This window comes from Petaurus breviceps, unplaced genomic scaffold, assembly GCF_028583685.1.
Source record: "Petaurus breviceps papuanus isolate PSGF00001 unplaced genomic scaffold, PetGlider_PUasm1.0 186, whole genome shotgun sequence".
Classification (NCBI taxonomy): domain Eukaryota; kingdom Metazoa; phylum Chordata; class Mammalia; order Diprotodontia; family Petauridae; genus Petaurus; species Petaurus breviceps.
Window position 1 is genome coordinate 44,735,916 of NW_027185798.1, and position 6,109 is coordinate 44,742,024.

Genomic DNA, 6,109 nt, shown 5'->3' on the forward strand with positions numbered 1-6,109 from the left:
CAGACAGACAGACAGACAGACAGACAGACAGACAGACAGACAGACAGACAGACAGACAGATAGATAGATAGATAGATAGATAGATAGATAGATAGATAGATAGATAAATAGATAGATAGGTAAACTTTCTAGTTTCAGGGGTAGCAATGTGGCACAATGGATAGAGCATGGATCCTGAAGTCAAAAGGGCCTGAATTTACATCCAACCTCAGACATTCACTGGCTGTATGACCCTGGGCAAATCTCTTAACCCTGATTGTCAATAAACAAACTAATTAATTAATTAATTTGCTAGTATCAGAGTCAAAATTTGAAACTCTGCTCTTCCTGAACCCAAGTTAAGTTAGCCTTATCCACTATCTCTAACTGCTGGTTACATCATCTAACCCCCTCTGAATCTCAGGCAACTCTCCAAGACCATAAGTTATAGACAGTTTTGATCTGTGTCTGATAGAGGAAATTTGCACACTGGTGGATGCCCATTGAATTGGAATGAATCAGTGAAATCACTGGTCCCACAACCGAGATCTGGTGGTAAGGCAGTCATAGACAATATTGAGCATGACATCGTGAGAATATACATGTGCATACTCCTACTAGCCCTTGGCACTCTGCCCTCCTGTCTCCATGCTTTTATCCAGGTTCTCTCCTGTGCCTGGAATGCACTCCCTCCTTACCTTACCTCTTGCTAGCCCTAGTTGCATTCAAGGCTTGTGAATGTGCCACCATCTCCCATAAAGAAAACTGGAAAGGCTTATTCTTGTTCTCTGTGCTCAAATAATAATCTACATACTAATCTCTTTACTTGTCACATTGTCCCACAGAATGTGAGTTCCTTGAGGACAGATCCTGCTTTTCATGTTGACTTTGTATCCCCAGTGCCCATCACAAGTGCCTGGAAAATTGTTGTCGTTCCACCATTTTTGAGTCATGACTAATCCTTTGTGCCCACATCTGGAGTTTTCTTGGCAAAGATACTGGAGTAGTTTGCCATTTCCTTCTCCAGCTCATTTTATAGATGAGGAAACTGAGGCAAACAGAGTGAAGTGATTTGCCCAGGGTCACACACCTAGTAAGAGTCTGAGGCCAGATTTGAACCCATGAAAATGAGTCTTCCTGACTCTAGGTTCTATCCACTGCCCCAGCTAGTTGGAAAATAGTAGGTGCTTAATAAATACTTACTAGATTGGAGGGATAAGGGTAATGGTATATAGATAACACATTTTATCAGGTGCATAGTTACTAAACACATAGTGTGCAGGTAGTATAGATGACGCAAGGAAGTAGTCCATTGGAAATAGAAATGACTCTGGAGTGAGAGGACCTGAATTCAAATCCTACTGCTGTGTTGAACAGGTTCTGTGCCTCTGAATTCCTTTCCAGCTGGAAATCTATGATCCTGAATTATACAGTATCCCTGCCTTTACCTTGCCTCCAGTCTCACTGAGAGAGAAGGCAGACATTCAACAACATCATGGTATAGTGGATAAACAGGTACCCCTAAACAAAAAGGTCCTGGATTCAAGTTCTGCCCCTGACACATACTGGCCAGGTGACCCTAGACAAGTCACTTAACTTTTTGGCAATCTAGGCGTCTCAAAGACAGTTTCCTCACCTGAGAGTTCCCTCTATCAATGAAATCATAGGTCCAGTCCCTGACCCCGGGTGCAGGGCATAAAGAAAGTAAATAATGATACAAGACAGCAGTCACAAAAAGTACTTTGGAGATGCTGTTGGCTCTTCTTATGTCCACTTTGTGGTGTAGACAAGGTACGTCATCTGGGCATATGGTAAGTTTGCTCAGATTCAAGAGCTGGTCACGTTTTTGTTTTTTATTTATTATTTTTAAATTAATAATTGGCAGCAAGTGTTTTGCTTGGGGCTCCCCTCCTGGCTCCTCACCCCTGGCCATACTGCCTTCTGGGGGAACTTAATGTGGACTCAGGATATTTGACTTTAGCCTAAGGAGGTAAACCCTATGAAGCAATTGAAAGCCAGATGTTCCCCCTCTAGGTATACATCATGGAGAGCTGACTGGAGGGCATTTCCGGATAGCAAGTGCTGGTAAGACTCCTGGGAAAAGGATGGGGGAAGGACTGTGGGCAGACTGCCACTGTCATTGACCCCGGGGCATGGCTCCAGCTTGGAGCTCCAGAGACAGGGTCTTCCTTAACAAGCAGCTTCACTTCCTCATTTCTAGAAATGACCACATCACAGGGAGGGGACCTGGAGAGAGCTATGTGTAGAGCTGTTTAGTCACTGATGAAGATGCTATTCTTAGCATCAAGGCAATTTGTGCTTCTCTAATCAGGGAGCAGGGAGCAGGCCAGCTGGGATTGCAGGAGAATTCAAGATTGCAGGAGGGGCTTGGGAGGAAAAGGGCTGACATTCTTCAGTTCCTGAGAAGTGAAAGCTTAGGGAGTGTGGTGAAAGCCCACTGGTCTCCCTGGAGAGGACCTGACTGCAGCAGGGAGGGGGCCAGGTTTCATGGCAGGAATGGTGGGAGAGAAATGGGGGTTATGAGACTCAGTTATAGGTTATGGGTGTAGGATCTTAGGACCAGAAGTCCCTGGGCTGGGCAGGGGGTTCTTACAGCAAGATTTAATCAATGAGAGGATGAGTCAGGTTAGGTAAGGCAGGACCAAGAGATCCAGGGAGATGGAGATACAGGATGGGGCAAAAGACAGAAGCTGGTGTAAGCTCCTTGAGGGCAGCGACTGTCCTTTCCCTCTTTGTTATGTATTTCTCATGCTTAACATAATGCCTGGCATTATGTCCAGTCATTTTTCAGTCATGTCCAACTCTTCGTGACCCCATTTGGGGTTTTCTTGGCAAAGATACTGAAGTGGTTTACCATTTCCTTCTCCAGTTCATTTTTCAGATGAGGAAACTGAGGCAAACAGGGTTAAATGATTTGCTCAGGGTCACACAGGTAATAAGTGTCTGGGACTGTATTTGAACTCATGAAGATGAGTCTTCCTGACTCCAGGACTGGCACCTACTCTACTGTGCCACCTAGTACCCATGGCACATAGTAAGTGCTGAATAAATGTTTAGTGATTGATTGATATGGAAGTAAATGCAATGACAGTGTAGGATTTGTACAGGTAAACACAGAGACAAGAATCCTGAGATGGGGTGAACTTGAGAGATCAGCCTGGTCTGAGAGAAGATTATTAGCAAGTGGGCTAACCTGAATCTAAGACCCTGGGGCATCTCTTGAGAAGCAGTATTAGACCAAGAGGAGAAGACAAGACTTAGATTTGGAAAACATTGGTTGAAATCCTAGCTCTCACATATATACCAGTTGTGTGACTTCATCTATCATGAACCTTAGTTTCCACATCTGTAAAATGGGTTGGCTCACAGGATCATAGATTTAGTGCTGGAAAGTTGACATTGGAGGCCATCGAATCCACCCTCCCTCATATTACAGATGAGAAACTGAGATAAAAGTAAAGTAACCTGCCCAAGATCCCACAGGTAGTAACAGAGTTGGTACTTGAGAACAAAGGTCACCTTACACCAAATTCAGTCATGTTTCCACAGTACCCTGCTTCCTCTGTGCCTATTTCACAAGTCTGGAAGGGAGTGTGGAGCAGTGGATAGAGCACTGGGCTTGGAGTTAGGAAGACCTGAGTTCAAAACCTCAGACACTTACTAGCTACATGACCCCCCATCAAACCCATAGGTCACTTAACCTCCATGAGGGTTAGATTTCTCATCAGTAAAATGAGGGAGGTGTTCTAATGGCTCCTAAGATTTTTTCCAGCTCTAAATCTATGACCCCATAATTGTTGTAATGAGGATCAAACGAGGTGCCCTCTGCTGGGGCCAGAAGGCCAGGGGAGCTCTCACTAGTGATGCCCACAGGCATTGTGGGAAGCTTGGAGACTCGACCCCAAACTGGGTCTTTCTAAGTCCCGGCTTTGTCTCCGCCTCTCCGTGTGCCTGAGTATTGAGTCCAGGCTTCTCTCTATTTCTCCTGGCACCTCATCAGAACTGGCAGCTTGCCAAATTGAAGTCTCATGCCATCTTCAAGCAACACCAAGTTTGGCCTCAGCCAGCCAGGGGAAGGGGGGAAAAAATAAATGTTGAGAGTTGTTGAGGATTTTTTTTTTCAATGTTGTAGCAGACGCCCAACTGTGGGGAGGTTTGCTGGGTCTAGACTGTATTCAAGCCCAATCGATAAGACTTCAACTTCCCAGGGATACACCTGTGCTTGGAATAGACAAACCAGAGCCTGGACCTTCCTATTCAATGCCCCCACTGCTGAGGGCAAAGGGGCCGAGAAAGAGGAGCCTTTGTTTGAAATCTGCTAGTTATACCCTTCCCTCCCCCTCATTTCTGCCTGTTGCCAGATCCTGTCAATCCCATTCATTCAGTGACTTCTGCTGATTTCAATTAGTTACCAAGTCCTATTGATTCCCTCATCCCTCATCTCTCATCCCTCCAGAGAATCTTCCATGCCATCTACTCCACCCCACCCCCACTGCCTCCCACCCCAACCTGCCCCTGGCTGCTTTGTGATACAGGCTCCCACATCACCCACCTGTACTGAAGCCTCTCTCTTCACCTTCTCCCTATATTATGGCTAGACTCCTCTGTCTTTTGCATAGATCTATGGAAATCTCTTGTGGTTTGTTTATTGTCCACTGAGTAAAGTTCAACTTCTTTAGGCTGCCATTGGAAGCCCTCCACCATCTGGTACCACCCTCCTTCCTAACCTTACTTATTACTTTCCTGCAAGCACATGATATCACCTTGTACTTCCCCATCTCCATGTCTTGGCTCACACTATTTCCTATGCTTGGAATGTCCTCTGTCCCTTATTGATTCAGACTAAACAATTAAACTCCAGGAAGGCTTCCCAGCACCACTACTCATAATGCCGTCCCCCCTCGAATTTCACAAGATGATAACAGCAATAACAATAATTGAAATTATTATTATTGTGATTACAATAGCAAACATTTGTATAACAATTCAAGGTTTATAAAACCCTTTTAACTATTTTTTGTCATCACAACAACTCTGTAAAGTAGAGGAGAAGGGAACAAGTATTTATTAAAGACCCACTTATGTAACGGGCTCCGTGCTAAGCACATTACAAATACAATCTCATTTGATCCTCACAACAGGCCTAGGAGGTGGGTACGAATATTATCCCCATTTTGCAGGTGAGGAAAATGAAATTGATAGATGGTAAGGGACTGGTCCAGGGTGTGGGCAAGTGACTTCTGAAGCAAATCAAATCCTGTCTTTTCATCATCTAAATCCAAGGGAATTCAGAGTTTGGTTTAATCAGACTGGGCTGAGACATCCATGAGCTGGTTCAGAAGTAGTTCTCCCAAAAGATACCCCAAGACCCACTTTTGTTCCAAAATTGAGATGAAGGTGGGAAGATGTAAAAGTCTTAGTGGGGGGGGGGAGATAGCAAAAAGAGCCCAGGCCACAGGCCAGTGAGCAAGGAAGGCCTGATTGCTTTGAATCTGGAGGAGTCTCGCACTTGAAGTTTAAGGTGTTTAATGAATGAAAAAAGGGTGGAGGGAGGAAAAAAAAGGAGGAGGAGGCATTCAGGCATTCAGAGCATCAGCAAACTTGGAAAGAAGACAAAGTCTTTAAGGTTTACTTAGGGGATGATCCATCCAACATCCAGAAACCACCTGGTCACCCCTTTCTGCAGGCTTAAAGAGGGTTTCAAATGCCATCCAAGGATACCTCCTCCTGGTCTCCATAAATGAGACTGTGTGCTGAAGAGATATTCCCAGGTGCCTTGGTAGTCCTTAAGAAGAAGTGACCCCAAAGGAAAAAGAACAAGCTCAGAGTATCTCCAATGCCTGCCCTTCCATCCACACCTATTATTAACTCCCCTAATCATTGTGTCCTCAATTCATTCAGTTAATCAACAGATATTCAGTGAGTGCTGGTCATGAGTGGGTTACACACCAGGATAAGTGAGACATGACCTCTGACCCCAGGGCCCCAGAGGGCAGAACTAAGAGCCATGGGCAGAAATTGCAAAAAGATGAATTTAGTCTTTGACCTATTCAAAAGTGGAGTGGACTGGTTCAGGAGGTTCAGGAGGGCTTATCTCCCCAGGAGGCTA

General features: G+C 45.0%; 1 protein-coding gene across 1 annotated transcript in view; it reads left to right on the forward strand.

Annotated features, from left to right (window-relative positions):
* Window positions 1-6,109, forward strand: part of KCND3 (potassium voltage-gated channel subfamily D member 3) — a 310,434-nt gene that overhangs the window by 181,608 nt on the left and 122,717 nt on the right. The gene's annotated exons all lie outside the window — the stretch shown is intronic.